Raw genomic sequence first — 13,786 nt, 5'->3', positions numbered from 1 at the left:
TAAACACTTTTTTTTGCATTTGTCATTCTTTATTGTACACTATGTCTGAGTGCATTTCCATTAATGAATTGGTTTGCTGTGATTTGTTAATCCTGTGATCTCCGGTGGTTGACTGATTTTCATGCTCCATCATCAGAGGAGAAAAGAGATGATGTTGTGAGGGTGAAGGAAAGTTATTCAGATAAAAGATCAGGAGGACGCATCTATTAGAAATACAGTATGTGCACAGATTAATCATTTAAACACTGCAATATTCAATTAAAATAATAACTGTCAATTTTAATTTCATGGTGACTTTTTAATAAGATTTTTAAGTAGTTTTATAGTTGATCCTATATCTTAATCTACTTTGTTAATCTTTTTTCTTCTGTTTTTGTTTTATTGGGGGCAGTCATGGACTAATGGTTAGAGATTTGTCTTGTAACCTGAAGGTCGCAGGTTTGAGTCTCAGGTGCAGCAGGGATTGTAGGTGGAGAGAGTGAATATCCATTGCTCTCTTCTACCTCCAATACCACGACTGAGATGAGACCATTGAGCAAAAACTGAATCCAAACTGTTCCCCGGGTGCCGCAGGTTTGTGTTCATGGTGTGTGTGAGCACTTGGATGGGTTAAATGCAGAGCACAAATTCAGACTGTGGAACACTATACTTGGCCACCTTTTCCTGAAAGCAAACCATAATCTTTAATCTCACTGTAACTGCTATAGAGTATAATGATACTAACTCTAGTTTCTCCAGCTTGAACTGTGTGTCCATCAGTAGATCACTGAGGTTTTTCACTCCAGAGTCTCCTAGCAGTTCATTCCAGCTCAGGTCCAGTTCTCTTAGGTGTGATGGGTTTGATTTCAGAGCTGAAGTCAGGATGATACACTGTTTCTCTGTAATACTGCATCCACACAGACTGAAGACAGAAAGAGAAAAGACACTGAAACAGACACGTTATGTTCAAGTGTGAGTAATTTATCATGTTTTAACACCATACAGTGCAATAATTAAAACATTGCCAAAAACCTTATTATATGACCGTAAACAGAAGACAAAGATTAACAAATTAGATTAAAATATAGGATCAACTACAGAACTACATAAAAATAACATTCAACGTGAAAACTGAGTTTAAATGCGAGAAATCAAGAAAATTCTGATTCTGAACTACAATTTACTTAAAGACATTTTAAAAGGATCATAAGTAACCACTTTTTTCTTTTCTTTTTTTTCTTTTTTGGCAATTATGGTAGGATTTAATTTGGTCCATTAATGAATTGATTTGCTGTCATTTGTTATTTCTGTGATCTCCGGTGATTGACAGATTTTCCTGCTACATCATCAGAGAAGAGATGATGCTGTGAGGGAGAAAGTAAGTTATTCAAATGAAAGATCAGGAGGACACATCTATTAGAAATACATTATGTGGACAGATTAATCATTTAAGAACTGCAATATTCCATAAAAAATAATAACTGTCAACTTTAATTTCATGTCTTTTTAATATGATTATAAGTAGCTCTATAGTTGATCTTATATCTTAAACTACTTGTTAATCTTTTTTCTTCTGTTTTTGTTTTATTGGGGGCAGTCGTGGACTAATGGTTAGAGATTTGACTTGTAACCTGAAGGTCGCAGGTTTGAGTCTCAGGTGCAGCAGGGATTGTAGGTGGAGAGAGTGAATATCCATTGCTCTCTTCTACCTTCAATACCACGACTGAGATGAGACCCTTGAGCAAAAACTGAACCCCAACTGTTCCCCGGGTGCCACAGGTGTGTGCTCACGGTGTGTGTGTGTTCAATAATGTGTGTGCACTTGGATGGGTTAAATGCAGAGCACTAATTCAAAGTATGGGACACTATACTTAGCCACATATCACTTCCTTTTCTTTCCTTTTCCTGAAAGTAAACAGTAATATTTCATCTCACTGTAACATCTGTAGACTATAATGATACTAACTCTAGTTTCTCCAGCTTGAACTGTGTGTCCATCAGTAGATCACTGAGGTTTTTCACTCCAGAGACTCCTAGTTTATTCCAGCTCAGATTCAGTTCTCTCAGGTGTGATGGGTTTGATTTCAAAGCTGAAGTCAGGATGATACACTGTTTCTTTGTAATACTGCAATCACACAGACTGAAGAAAGAAAGAGAAAACACAATGAATCAGACACGTTTTGTTCATGTGTGTGAGTTAAATGAATCATGAGTAAACACCATACAGTGCAATAATAATAATAAAAACAAAAAAATGCCAAAACCTTACATTTACATTACATTTAGTCATTCAGCAGACACTTATCCAAAGTAACTTACAAATGAGGACAATGGAAGCAATAAAAATCATAAATAAAAAAGAATAAATATTCTTTTTTTTTAAATGTATTTATTATGTATAATAAATAAAAAGAAAACAAAACAAAAATAAATACAGCAAACTAGTATTAGATGCAATTTTTTAATTGTTAATTGTAAAATAAATAAAAAGAAAAACAGACAGAATATAGGCAGGGCTGCACATAAGCGGTCTGCAGGTGCGCATGTGCTGAAATGTGCTGTAAATTAGTTCAGAGCACATGTTTGCAGACGGACATGGTTGACAGTTGTTAATGTACATTAACCATTTTAGATCGACAAAATGTACTGTATAAATTGTCTATTCAAGCTGAAAGCTAACATTTTCAAAGCACAATGCGAAACTGTGACTTTTCATTCACTGACGCTCTTTAAGCTAAACCCAGAAGCGCATAGACTAACTTGCGGGCAACCCACCAAAATAAAAGCTTGCTGATTTTAAGTCTGAAATAATAATAATAATAATAATTACAAATAATAATTAAGGTAAAATACTACTATTACTAATTATAATAATAGCATTTTATTTTTAAGTTTACTATAAAATAATTGTATTTGTATTTAATACTTCCTTTTTATTATAAAATAAAAAAGTATTATCACACTTTATTATTTAGTTTATTATTTAAAAATAAACAACTGAATAAATGCAATAATATCATCACAATTAATTCTTTTATTATTATTATTGTTATATTTGATGGGTCAGAAGCAAACCAAATCTCCAGGTTTTCATAAGAGAACCAGGCTGAAAAAAAGTATAACTTACTTTGCTAACATAGCAGACTCATAAGAAAATACATTGTCATCATCTGAATTAAAGAGAAAATAATCATTTAATCTGATGTTTAAGTGAATAAAGCAGTATTGACAGCCCTGGAGTTTCACAACTATTGACTTTGATCTCTCTCACCGGACTCGTGTGTGTGTATGTGTGTAAATACAGGTGCTGGTCATATAATTAGAATATCATCAAAAAGTTGATTTATTTCACTAATTCCATTCAAAAAGTGAAACTTGTATATTATATTCATTCATTACACACAGACTGATAAATTTCAAATGTTTATTTATTTTAATTTTGATTATTATAACTGACAACTAAGGAAAATCCCAAATTCAGTATCTCTGAAAATTAGAATATAACTTAAGACCTATAAAAAGAAAGGATTTTTAGAAATCTTGGTCAACTGAAAAGTATGAAAATGAAAAGTATGAGCATGTACAGCAATCAATACTTAGTTGGGGGTCCTTTTGCCTGAATTACTGCAGCAATGCGGCGTGGCATGGAGTCGATCAGTCTGTGGCTCTGCTCAGGTGTTATGAGTGCCCAGGTTGCTCTGATAGTGTCACGAACGGTGTTACAGGAAACACGGGAGAGGGAACCAATAGCAGGTAAGTCATTTATTAAGGGTAATCCAAACGGGTAAACAATCCAGGCAGGGTCAAAACCAGAAGATCCAAACAACATAAACAAGACATGAACACAAGGCAAGGCAAGGCAAGAATTGACAGACATTAATTACTTTCAACATTAAACAAGGACTCCGTAACACAGACTCAGACAGACCGGGTATAAATACACAGAAGGATAATGAGGGAACAGGAGACAGGTGGGGAACAATCAATTACACAACAAGGAGGAAGGTGACCAAATAAGGGAACAGGAAGTGATATGGTGACAGACACCATGAGAAAGGAGGACATCTAGTGGAACCCCAGGGAACACAACCCAGACACTGTGACAATACCCCCCCTCTACGGAGCGGCTCCCAGACGCTCCACGACAAGACACAACACAGAGACCAGGAGGGAGGCGGACAGGTGGAGGCTGAGGGGGAGGGACAGAGGGCCAGACTAACTGAGGGGAACAGACAGAAACATAACAGAAACCAAGAACACAAAACAGAAGTCCATGAAGGACATCATGTGGCGCCCACCAGGGCGGAGCAGAAGACCACCACAGCCGTGTGGTCAGGGCGGAAGCCCCCCAGGGCGGAGCAGAAGACCACCACCACCATGTGGTTAGGACGGAAGCCCCCCAGGGCAGAGCAGAAGACCACCACAACTGTGAGGTCAGGACAGAAGCCCCCCAGGGCAGAGCAGAAGACCACCACAACTGTGAGGTCAGGACAGAAGCCCCCCAGGGCGGAGCAGAAGACCACCACAGCCATGTGGTCAAAGCCAGAGCCCTCCAGGGCAGAGCGGAAGACCACCACAACTGTGTGGTCAGAGCGGAAGCCCCCCAGGGCAGAGCAGAAGACCACCACATCCTTGTGGTCGAGGCCGGAGTCCACCAGGGCGGAGGAGAAGACCACCACAAACATGTGGTCAGGACGAGAGCCCCCCAGGTTGAAGCAGAAGACCACCACAGCCATGTGGTCAGGACGAGAGCCCCCCAAGGTGGAGCAGACCTCCGTGCGGCTGGACCAACGGGACTACGAAACTCTGGTAATCCCCTGGTGTCTTTACTGGACTCCAGAAGATCGGTGCTGGCCTGACTCTGCTGGCGAAGATTATTGGTGACTGGCATTTGTTCATGAAGACCATCGGTGACTTGCACTTGTACATGAGGACCATTGGTGACTTGTATTTGCTCATGAAGATCAATGGTGACTTGCCTTTGTTCCTGAAGATCACCAGTGACTTGACTCAGTCCTAGAAGATCACCCGTGACTTGACTCTGTCCTTGAAGATCACCAGTGATTTGACTCAGTCCTTGAAGATCACCAGTGACTTGACCTGAATCTGAAAGGTCAACGGTGACTTGACCTGACTCTGGAGGGTCAGCGGTGACTAGCCCTGACTCAGGAAGGTCAGTGGTGACTAGCCTTGACTCCGGAGAGTCCACCGGAACCTGATTCGACTCCTGAGAGTCCACCGGAACCTGATTCGACTCCTGAGAGTCCACCGGAACCTGATTCGACTCCGGAGAGTCCCCCGGAACCTGACTCGACTCCGGAGAGTCCACCGGAACCTGACTCGACTCCGGAGAGTCCACCGGAACCTGACTCGACTCCGGGGTCAACTGGAACCTGACTCGACTCCAGAGGGTCAACTGGCACCTGACTCGACTCTGGATGGTCAACTGGAACCTGACTCGACTCTAGAGAGTTCACTGAAACCTGACTCGACTCTAGAGAGTTCACTGGAACCTGACTCGACTCTGGAGGGTCAGCTGGAACCTGACTCGACTCTGGAGGGTCAACTGGAACCTGACTCGACTCTGTAGAGTTCACTGGAACCTGACTCGACACCAGAGGGTCAGCTGTGACTCTCTTCCTGTGCAGCGGCGCTGAGCAAGCAGCCATCTTGGGCCATGACTCTGGACAGGCGGCCATCTTGTGCTATGGTGCTGGGCTGGCGACCATCTTGTACTGTGGCACTGGACCGGTGGCCAATTTGGGCATTGGCTCTGAGTTAGCGGCCATCTTGTGCTGTGGCGCTGGACCAGTGGCCAATTTGGGCATTGCCGCTGGGTTAGCGGCCATCTTGTGCTGTGGCGCTGGACCGGTGGCCAATTTGGGCATTGCCGCTGGGTTAGCGGCCATCTTGTGCGGTGGCACTAGGCTGACGGCCATCTTGGGCTGTGGCGCTGGACCGGTGGCCAATGTGGGCATTGGCGCTGGGTTAGCGGCCATCTTGTGCTGTGGCGCTTGGCTGGTAGCCATCCTGTGCAGTGGTGCTGGCTGACGACCACCCCGTCGGAAGAGACAGGAGTGGCTGGGGCATCCCACCGACACCGATGCTGCAGGTAGCACACGAATTCCCAGAATTCCAGTGTCTCTAACTGCGCCATCTCCTCCTGAGACACTGGATCATCCAGCCCGTCATTAAGATGGTCCTTAAGGGCCGCATCGTTATAGCACATGCCCTCGGCCAGGGACCAGAACACCTGAGCCAGGGCACCCACTTCATTGCCCTCTTAAACCAGGTACTGGTAGCTTTGGTACTGTGTGCAGGTGCCAAGTCCTGTTGGAAAATTAAATCTAGATCTCCATAAAGTTGGTCAGCAGCAGGAAGGACCAAAACCAGCGGATGACATGGCACCGCAAACCATCACTGACTGTGGAAATTTTACACTGGATCTCAAGCAACGTGGATTGTGTGCCTCTCCTCTCTTCCTCCAGACTCTGGGACCCTGATATCCAAAGGAAATGCAACATTACTTTCATCAGAGAACATAACTTTGGTCCACTCAGCAGCAGTCCAGTCCTCTTTGATGCGAGATGCTTCTGATGCTGTCTGTTGTTCAAGAGTGTCTTGACACAAGGAATGCGACAGCTGAAACCCAGCCTCTTTTGCAATGACCTTTTGTGTCTTGCCGTCCTTGTGCAAGGTGTCAATGGTCGTCTTTTGGACATCTGTCAAGTCAGCAGTCTTCCCCAAGATTGTGTAACCTACATAACTAGACTGAGAGACCATTTAAAGGCTTTGCAGGTGTTTTGAGTTAATAAACTGATTAGAGTGTTGCACCAGGTGTCTTCAATATTGAACCTTTTCACAATATTCTAGTTTTCTGAGATACTGAATTTGGGATTTTCCTTAATTGTCAGTTATAATAATCAAAATTAAAATCAATAAACATTTGAAATATATCAGTCTGTGTGTAATGAATGAATATAATATAGAAGTTTCAATTTTTGAATCGAATTAGTGAAATAAATCAACTTTTTGATGATATTCTAATTATATGACCAGCACCTGTATATGTGTGTGTGTGTGTGTGTGTGTGTGTGTGTGAGGGAGAGTGGTTAAATTATGGTTAATCAGTGCAATGGATCATGGGAAATGTAGTCCGGGGTGACACATAACAGTCTGTGTAGTGTGAGTCAATATAATAGGAGGGGGAGCTCTGGTGGAAAGCGGATGGATTGATGACAGTTGTGAGGGAGAAGGAAAGTTATTTAGATGAAAGATCAGGATTAGAAATACATTATGCACACAGATAAATAACTTAGGCACTGCAATATTCCATAAAAAAATATAAAAATTGATTAATTAAACTTAACTTTAACTTAACTTTAATTTCATGGAGGCTTTATGAAAGTTAACGGTAATCTTTAATCTCACTATAACTACTGTAGAGTATAATGATACTAACTGTAGTTTCTCCAGCTTGAACTGTGTGTCCATCAGTAGATCACGGAGGTTTTTCACTCCAGAGTCTCCTAGTTTATTCCAGCTCAGCTTCAGTTCTCTCAGGTGAGATGGGTTTGATTTCAGAGCTGAAGCCAGGATGATAAACTGTTTCTCTGTAATGCTGCAATCACACAGACTGAAGACAGAAAGAGAAAACACAATGAATCAGAAACGTTATGTTCATGTGTGTGAGTTAAATGAATCATGAGTAAATACCATACAGTACAATAAACAAAATGTTGCTAAAACCCGAAAACAATAAAAGTAAATATATAATCATACAGCCATAAACTAAACCAAAAACAAAACAGGATTTGAGGATACTAATTACATTTCAAGTCTGAAGAATCTACTATCAGACAAAAAAAAATGGTTAGTGATTTGTTATGTAATTAAAATTAAAGATCAACTATAGAAGCTCTTTACAATAACATTAAAACATTAAAAATAGAGTTCAAATGTAACAAATCAAGAAAATACAAATTTTCTTCAACACATTTTAAGATTGTAGTTTACAGTCAACAAGTACATTTTGTGATGCATGTCTGAGTGAAAAGGTGTTTTATTTTATTTTTGTATTTTTTTTTACTGCAGATCAGGAATTATTTTTTAATGAAAAGCTGGATAATTGTTTGCTATTGCTGTGATCTCATGTGACTGAGATTTTCCCGCCTTCACATCATCAGACGAAAGAATAGATGTTTTTATGAGGGAAAGTGATAGTTATTTTTATTAAAGATCAAAATGGTACATTTATTTTTGGGAAATAAATTATGTACCCTGGTAAATCAATCTCACTGTAACTGCTGTAGAGTATAATGATACTGACTCTAGTTTCTCCAGCTTGAATTGTGTGTCCATCAGTAGATCACTGAGGTTTTTCACTCCAGAGTCTCCTAGTAGTTTATTCCAGCTCAGGTCCAGTTCTCTCAGGTGAGATGGGTTTGATTTCAGAGCTGAAGTCACAGCAGAATAACCTTCATATGTTATATAACAGTCACTTAACCTACATTGAGAGAAAGAGAGAAGATGAAAGAAAATTATTCAATAAAGTTACAATGTCTTAAAAGTTACAATGATATAACTAAAAATAGAGGAAGAGTGTCTGAATACATTTGGAAAAATTTCCACAATTTGGTCTTCAAAACAGAAAAATAAGTTGTTTGTTTAATCAAATAATTCACACTTTTTTGACAATTTGTCCTCATTCTTGATAGAAATACAATGACATTTTAATTCCCAACAACATTGTGTAAGAGGTGTTAAAATATTTCATATCTTTTTTATTTCAAATAATTCTTATTTCATCTTTTGTCTAAAACAGAGTTTATTGTTTAAATTATAAGTCCTGAATGCTGTGCATTTGTGTTTAAATTGATTCTGGTCTGCACATCACTATAGCGTAAATGCATTCACTCTTCTCTGTCCAGTGACTTGATCAACTTTACTTCACAGATTCAACTTTGCACATCTAAATAAAACTGTAAGTTTGTCTGTGGGTGTAGATGTGAAGTACAGTAATATTTCTCTGAAACCGGTAAGACTGAAGAAGCAATGCCTGGACAGAATAAAGCCCAGTCTGGACCGGTTCTGTTCAGCTGTGTTAGACATTCATTAATCTGGGTCTTTGATGACAGCGAGATGATATGAACCATCAATAAACACTATGAATATGTTTTGCTACTGCAGCACAGTACTATTCTGTTGTGTCCCATTAAAAAACACAATGAAAACAGTTCAGTCCCATTGGATAAAAAAAAATAACTGTTTGTGTATTTTTGGTATTATTAACTGAAATTATTGGACATTGGGTTGTGTATTTGACCAGCTGTATAAGCAACAAGAAAAACTCATTACAACTTTCAAATGTTTAGATCAAAACAACTTACTTTACAAGTCTTTCTTACACAAACACATACAGTATAGAATACAAACAGGATAACTATACAAAAATATATAAACACTTACAAAACATACAAATATATATTGTGCTACAAACACGGTAACACACATCAACGGTCAGACACTTTAGACGCATTCACCTGCTCAGGTAGAAGCACACCTCACTGGTTAAAAATAAATAGAGGCAGGTCATTGTGTGGGGCTCAGCATTGATATGCTTCTGTGTTAATGTTACTGGTTGGTGGACAATGTTTATAAATTAGTCTTCAATCCTCAGTTTGTAGTCAGTAAACATGATCGCAGTCACAGCAGAAATTAAAGACAAAATTTTACTGAAGTCTATTCAAAAGTTGTATGAATCTATTCTAAGAAGGTTGGAAGCTGTATTAAAGGCAAATGATGGTAAACACATTAATAAAATACTGGCTATTTCTGATGTGTTCACATTATTTTCTCCAACCCCTGTGAATTTAAAGGGATAGTTCACCCAAAAATCTAAATTAACCCTTAATTTACTCATCCTCAAGCCATCCAGGTGTATATGAATTTCTTCTTTCAGACAAATATAATCAGAGTTATTTAAAAAAAAAAATGTCCTGGCTCTTCTAAGCTTTATAACGTGAGGTTGGACTCAAATGAGAATTAAAACGGATGACTGTAACTTTACTAGTCATGCAACATGTTAAATGATGTAAGATACTCACTTCAGTGTGTCAAGTCTACAGTGTTTATCCTTCAGTAGAGCAGAGATCTGATTCACTTGTGTGTCTCCTAGTTTATGTCCACTTAGATTCAGCTCTCTAAGGAGTAACGGGTTTTTACACACAATTCCAGTCACATACTGACAGCCTTCATCTGCAGCAGGACCCAAAAACCTGCCGAAGAGAAGATGAAGCTGGAATCAAATTAATGTGCATTGCATCACAAAACATTTAAAGATTATCAAACATTATTTGTAACGAAAAGCTCTAGTTCAAGTTTAAACAGCTGAACATTTAAATATACAAATATTTTTAAGAAAGTCAAAAGTAAATTTAAAAGAAATTCAGGGGAAAAAGCTCACGATTCTCAAAAATCTCTAGATCTTTCTGGCTTTTAAGCAGGAGATGAGGAAAGTTGGCAAAGAGATAACTAGCTTGTGACAGCTAAGTTTCATAAAGATACATTAGTTGATCTTTTGATGCCGTCTCTTCCTATTATTATGTAGCAGAATTCACCAAATACTGGACTGGATTCGGGTTCCCATGTCCCTCGGCCCCGCCCCACTCGTCACAAATGCATTTTAGGCACCATATTGCCTGTTTTAGCTCTATTTCACCAACGAAAAAGTTGAAAACTAAGCTACAGCAGTAACAGCGCACTGAGGTGTTTCCTAACTGAATGAATCCACTTTTGAACAAATCAGTCACTGACGTAATAATTTTTTTTGTTTTTCCTCTCTCTTTCACGTCTATACGGATCTCACTATACAGTTGCATGAGGGTGTATGTCTAAGAGTGTGTATGCCTTCATTTTGCTAGGCATGGCAAATGTTTTTATATAAGCATTATAACTGTGAAGCAACAACATTGCTATTAAATGTGCTATATAAATAAATAAAAGCTGAAGTTAAGTTAAAATTCCATTGTATTTTGGTGGCTTGATTATGTAAACAACTGCAAAAACATTGAAAAAAAATAAAAATAAATGTATATATATATATATATATATATATATATATATATATATATATATATATATATTGAAGAATGTTTTGGTCAATTTAGTCAGCTTTTTCAACGAACCAGAAAGAAACTTTGAGAAGAAAGATAATGGAACAAGTCTCCATGCAATAGTAGTAAGGTTTTCCTCTCTGTACACATATCCTTAGGTACAATTTTGCCTGTTTTATTGGTGTCCCCTTCAAAACTTGCTCGTGAGAAATTTTATGTTTATTGTCCCCCCCCAATATTTAGATGAAATTTTCGCCCCTGTTCGACACTAGTATTTTTGGGTGAGCTACTACATTAAGTAGCCAGGACTGCAAGGGTGTGCAATAAGACACCACGTTTTGTAATTTGTAAAAAAAAAAAAAAAATATTGTGTCTAAATTGTGTGTTATAAATGTCTAAAAACATAATTCTTCTGTTGGGTCAGTGAAAAAAGGGGCAGGGCAACAAACAAACAAAAAAAAGTTAATTAATAATAATTAACACTGGGTCAGCGTTGCAAAGAAAAAGAAGAAGATGACGAAGTAGTAGTAGTGGAAGAATAATAATAAGAAAAGGAGCAATTCTAAGAGGGTCCTCGCACTGCAGTGCTCAGGCAATAACTATCGATGCACCAAACTACTGAATACCAGCACATCTGTTGACCCAAAATGTCTGATTATCATCAAAACAATAGCAGCTGCATCATCTCATATTTCATGTTTGATCATTTTGAATATTTTTGATGCAGCAAATTGTATACCTTACTAAATTAGGCAAATAATATAATGTAATATAATATAATATAATAATTCACATGTATAATTTTAGTTTAGCATTATTTCATCACGACTCACCTCAGTGTCTTGAGTTGACAGTTTGGATCCTGTAGTAAATCACTGAGCTGCTTCACTCCTGATGGTCCAGGATCATTTCCTGTGAGGTCCAGCTCTATCAGGTGTGAAGGGTTTGATCTCAGAGCTGAAGACAGAGCTTTATAACCTTCTTCAGTGATACTGCAGTCTGAAAGTCTGTAAGAAAATATGTTATTCTTCCTTATAACACAGTTTGTCACACAAGTATATATTCTAGAATGAAATAAAAACATGCACTACATTGTTTTGACCTGAATGACTCTTTTCACAGTAAAGCTTTCTAAAGTTCAATATTGGTGAACGCAAACTGCAACAAATCCAATTTTTATTTTCAATTTCCACAATTGCAAGAAGAAAAATCCATGATGGGATTTCTGTGACTTCACAAAAGAGAAAAATAAATCTAAACATTGAATGCATTCGTCAGAACAGAGATAAATGTCACATTTGACATTACTCCCTTGGCTGGTGTATTAAAAACACTCACACAGCAGTTGTCTGTCATTTAATGCCAAGGTAACACAAAGTGCAGTGTTGAAAATACATGTTTTTTTTTTTTTCTTGAAATTAAAATATGAAAAATAGTTTTATTATGTTAATACGTTTGTAAACACATCATGACCGGTTTTGTAAAGGAGTCCATGACATCACTATCACCACAATATGGTTAAATCATGTGGCTACTTTAAACATATCCATTAATGGTTTAGCCCCAAAGAGTACACATTTAGAGAGATAATGATTAATCCCTATATGTTCTAGGCTCGTTTCTTTTTAGATGATGATTCTACATTATATTAATGTTTCACTACATTTTGCGATCTGTTTTGAGCGCACTCTCCCATCTCTCCCATCTCACAGAAATATCATTAAAATGATGTTAAAAATATAAATAGCCATTTAATGAGTTTCTATATATGCTTTAGGACAGGGATCCTCAAATCTGGACTCCAACCTTGCATCAAAATCACCAACCTGTGATTTTCTAATGAACCTGTTGTATGGTATCATTCCTCGAATAAGACAATTTAAGATTCAATCAAGAACATGGTTGAACAACACAAAGAGCTAAATTCCACAGAAAAGCCAGAGAAAGCATGTTGTTGGTAAATCACATCCTAGCGCCAGTCAGTCTGAAGTGAGCCTAACCAACTAACAGCAATGAGCCGCTCACAGCATTAAAAGAAAAGAAAACTTATTGACAATCCCAACTCAGGATGATGATTGTCAAGTTTGGGGCAAGTAACCAAGATTGATGGTCAAAGACACAGCATATCATGACCATCACATGAGGAAAATCATTAGTTAAAACTTTGTTTGGTGATTTCCCCCACCCAGGACAAGATCCAGACTGAGATTCCTTAAGAGACCTTTTTACAGAACATGTCCTTACATCCACAGAATGGCACAGAAACTGAGAGTCTTTTATAGATGTAGATGCACCAAAATTAACACAAAATGACTTATTAATGAATATCAGTCCATTGCTTATCTCCATATCCCCTATGTAACCCACACATTTGACATGTTCTAATCACTTATTGTGTATGTCTTTTTAATAACTATTGAACAGCTTGAATAGAGTTGGGAAGAGAAACTTCACAACACCCCGAGCTATGATTGGTCAAGGCACCATTTGGGATGTGTCGCTTCCCAAATCCCAGTAACTGAGCAGAAAATCCCAGTAACTGAGCAGATTGTGAAATACTCAGACCGACCCGTCTGGCACCAACAACCATGCCTCGCTCAAAATTGCTTAAATCACCTTTCTTTCCCATTCTGACATTTAGTTTGGAGTTCAGGAGATTGTCTTGACCAGGACCACACCCCTAAATGCATTGA

General features: G+C 38.4%; 1 protein-coding gene and 1 long non-coding RNA gene across 2 annotated transcripts in view; one reads left to right on the top strand and one right to left on the bottom strand.

Annotated features, from left to right (window-relative positions):
* Window positions 1-13,786, top strand: part of LOC113098921 (NACHT, LRR and PYD domains-containing protein 5-like) — a 258,050-nt gene that overhangs the window by 85,680 nt on the left and 158,584 nt on the right. The gene's annotated exons all lie outside the window — the stretch shown is intronic.
* Window positions 847-7,748, bottom strand: LOC113098933 (uncharacterized). The gene is made up of 3 exons (XR_003289233.1): window positions 7,442-7,748; window positions 1,946-2,119; window positions 847-901 (listed from the first exon to the last, which is right to left on the bottom strand). It is a non-coding gene; the product is annotated as an uncharacterized LOC113098933 (long non-coding RNA).

The sequence above is a fragment of the Carassius auratus genome, unplaced genomic scaffold, assembly GCF_003368295.1.
Source record: "Carassius auratus strain Wakin unplaced genomic scaffold, ASM336829v1 scaf_tig00216741, whole genome shotgun sequence".
NCBI lineage: Eukaryota > Metazoa > Chordata > Actinopteri > Cypriniformes > Cyprinidae > Carassius > Carassius auratus.
This window is presented reverse-complemented; position numbering and strand designations above follow the sequence as displayed.